Source organism: Alligator sinensis, unplaced genomic scaffold (genome assembly GCF_000455745.1).
Source record: "Alligator sinensis unplaced genomic scaffold, ASM45574v1 scaffold853_1, whole genome shotgun sequence".
Classification (NCBI taxonomy): domain Eukaryota; kingdom Metazoa; phylum Chordata; order Crocodylia; family Alligatoridae; genus Alligator; species Alligator sinensis.
Window position 1 is genome coordinate 1423881 of NW_005842005.1, and position 3908 is coordinate 1427788.

At 41.6% G+C, this 3908-nt stretch overlaps 1 protein-coding gene across 4 annotated transcripts in view; it reads right to left on the reverse strand.

Moving 5' to 3' along the window:
* The window catches only part of TNNI3K (TNNI3 interacting kinase), a 190324-nt gene that overhangs the window by 127717 nt on the left and 58699 nt on the right, over positions 1 to 3908 (reverse strand). The window lies entirely within an intron of this gene.

The window sequence follows — 3908 nt, forward strand, 5'->3', positions numbered from 1 at the left end:
AAGAGTTTATTCTTTCTCCTGTTGCTACATGTTTTTTCTTTTCTCATCTTCCTCAGAAGCAATGAGTGTTGGCTGCACTCAAGACTGGGGATTTTGACTGGGGTGTGCAGTGTTCCTGCTGGGACTAAAAGCCTAAGGTTCCTGATTGGAAGGCCTTACCCCTCTGCTCAGGGTCAGACTAATTGCTATATTTGGGATCAGGAAGGTATTTTACCCCAAGGTCAGATTGGCATGAACTGTGGGGGGGTTTGCCTTCCTCTGTAGGGCAGGGAGTGGCCCTCTTCCTTGGATCTCTCTGATGTCTACAACAGCCTTTGCAGCAGCAGGATATTGGCAACTGTTGACCCCTTGCTTTACCTCTGAGAGATTAGGGTGCTATGCTTTGTGGTTGTGTGACAGGGTTGCCAGTTGTTGTAGTAGGTTAGACAAGGATTTTTTTGTGATGCTTTAGATATGGACGACCCTGGTTCAGGCAAAAGGTGGAACTAGATGACCTTCTGATGTCCCTCTAGCTGTACTTTTCTATGATTCTGTAAACGACTTTGGTGCTACCTGTATTTTGCAAATGTTAGTAAAGTTTGACAACATTTTGACCTTTTCAGTGTGATTCAGTGAACATTGATTTTCTTTGTCTGTTTCAGTGGCCTGAGAAATGAGATTTAAATAACCAAACAATAAAAATATATTCAACAGACTGGGTCACTTCCATGAAACAGATCGCTGAATTTGAAAAGATGTCTGCAAAATTACCTTATCTCATTTTATATCATAAATTATTTTAATTCTTAATTGTTGATGAGTTATTTCTCGGTTACCATAGTAACATCAAGATTCCAAAATGTCCGATTTTGTGTATAAAACATTTCAGCTTCCATTTTCCTTGCTTTTTCCAATGAAGAATATACAATTTTCAGATCAATAATCTGGAATGGATCCTAATTTCCTCTTTTCTGGAATAAATTAGCTCACTGAGAGTAAGCCTCTTCCTGAAATGGTGAGTGAACATCTCTTCTCTTTTCCCCTTTTATTATAATTATATTGGTTCAGTGCACACATATCAAGACTTAAATATCAAGAGCTCATTGTTGAAAAAAAATACTTACAAATCTGAGTCATGCTGTTTCCCCATTTTTAATGAGTGAGTAGGAGGTATGTAATGTATTCATGACTCAGAGAGAATATGTTAAATTTACGCTGTCAGAACCTAGCAAGTAGGAGGCATGTGGGTGCAGACAGTTACAGTGCCATCAGCAGAACAGGCCTCTGATACTGTGGAAACAAAGAACACGAATGATGCTAATTTTGGCAGCACTGGGCCCAGAAGAGCACACAGAAAACCTGAGTCCCGAGTTGAACAATTGAAGAAAAATGACATATGGTCATTGCATTCTGGGCTGTGTGATATAAAACAACGGACAATACTTTTCTGAACTGGGGTCAGACATTATGGGTTTCAGAATACAGCACATATACATGCAAAACTCCCATAATGAAAACTTGATCAGTCTGCACTCAAATTAGCTGAAAGGCTCTTGCTGTCTTCCATAAGGACTACATCAGGCCTGAACTGAGTATGGGCTGCAGGAGTTTTATATGATTTACATATGTGGTTACATGGAATCCTTTTTAGCCTTTCTCTGTAATGATCTATTGTTTTTAATTCATGAATAGCTGTGAACATTGACAGGCATTAAAAATAAAATAGGATGTTATGTTGGGAGGATACGGCTGAGCAATTTTGGTAACTTTTGTTCTTTTCATACTGTGTACAACTCTGGCAGTAAACATCAGTTATTTCAGGGATATTCTTTTCCAGGTTTGCTTTTAATTAAGTCTCTCAAGATCAAATGGAAATTGTCTCTTTAGGCAAACTGCTGACCCCACTGAAATCACTGGGAGGTTTGCCATTGGCTTCAGTATGTGAAGATTTCAGTCTATGTGTTCTGACTGTTAGTGGCCATGGACAGGTGTTCGTTTCTAGTGGTAAGAATTTCAGAGAAGAAAAATAGCCTGGGAGCTGCAGCATACACGTGTTCTAGCCCCTTAATGAACTCCCTAGGCAGGGGGCACTAGATGGCTGCTCTCTTGCCCTTAGGGAAGCACACTTCTTGACAGCCTGCCCTCCTCCCTGCCTGCGAAGAGGGCAGGCTATTAATAGGCAGCCTCTGTTTTCAAAATTCAATGTATGCAGGCACATGGGATGATTTAAAGCTGGAGGTGTGGGGAAGTGCAGCTGGGAAGAGCCTCTCTGACCCAGTTCCTGACTCTCTGGCTTTTAAATGAACATGATGGGCAGGTTGGGTGGCACATATTCCCAAATGGGCAGGTTTTGTGTCACACATCAGAATTTTAAGTCTGCGGGACCAGGAACACCTCCCCACTCTGTCAGCCTTTAAATCACCCTGCAGAGAAAATTTCCTCCTCCCACCCCCCAATCAGCTGATTGGCCAGAAGGGCACTCGGGATTTCCCTGCTGGGGCCCACAGGGACAGGGCAGGCTATCAGGAAGCCAGGGCTGTCCCTCCCTCGCTTTTAAAGGGAGGGAGAGAGAGCAGAGGATTGTGGGATACTGGGTGTCCATCCTCCACACCGAAGGTAAGTAGACAACTGTACAGGAAGAGAGAGATCTGTCTTGTAGGAATCAATCTCAGTTTCTTGTGGAGGAGCCAATTCTCTTCTGCAAGAAAGTGCTTCAATGTCTGTACAGCTTTTTGTGCTGGAGAAAGGATTTTTTCCTGGTACAAATGTAATGCCTGTTTATGGACAGTGTGTTAACAGCAGTAAGAAAAAAGTCAAGAGTTATATTAAACAAACAATTTTACAGATTCTTTGTTGTCACTTTTTCAAAAATCACCTTTGTCTAATTCTTTCTAATTGCCTAATAAATGTAATATAAGGCTGCATCAATTTTGTGTACAGGAACCTCAGGATTAATACTTTTCACATAATTTTTTATTTTCTAAAATCTGCATTTTATAATTACTAATTAATTTTTCCCTGGTGTGCATGCATATGTTTGTGTGTGTGTGCATGCATGTGTATGCCTCTACTGTACAAGTATTACTAAAACAGGTGGGTAGCAGCAATGGTACATCCTCCCAATGAGTTGCAAAACCATGTAATAAACTGCAGAGTTATTATATAAATCAAGGGTCAGCAACCTATGGCCCACAGGCCAGACCTAGCTTGTTTGCATAGAGCTTTGGTGGCATTCAGCAGCAGAAAGCTGTAACAGCAGTCACTTTCCCATGCTGCTATGGGGAGAAACAGTGGTGGTGGCTGAGTTGTAGCACCTGCCTGCCCACCTGCCTCTGACCCAAACTGCCACAGTCCAGCCCACAGCCTAAAAAGGTTGCCAGCTACTGCTATAAATGATATTTATTGTGTATTTTTACTGTCTCTGCTGCATTTTACACACCAGTCCATCTCTGTTTAACTTCATCCAACATACCAAACTTGGAACAGCTTCAAACAGTCACCAGTTAACAAGGGGGAAAAAATCAGACCACTGGAAAAAAGTGCTTGTTCCTTACTCCCTTTCCTAAAATTATACAGGGGTAAGGTCCAGGACAGAGAATATTCAGATAACAGGATTAAGATCCAATATCCCACAGATTTAGGAGAGGAAGCTTTATGCATTTGGCAAGGTTAGAATCTCCTTTTCCAATAAGACACTCACCACTTGTTTCCAAGACAGGCAAATCCCAGGATGCTATAGCAATTTCATGAAGAGCTACTTAAGTTACTGTATTTTCTCACATGTAGCACACACCCTTTCCTCCAAGATCAGTCCCCCAAAACTGGGATACACGTATTAAATGGGGAAACCGATTTTCTATCCAGTGCTGGAAGCACATTGATTTAATTCCTAGTCTACAGCGTCATCGCTGTGATATTACTGTTCAGCA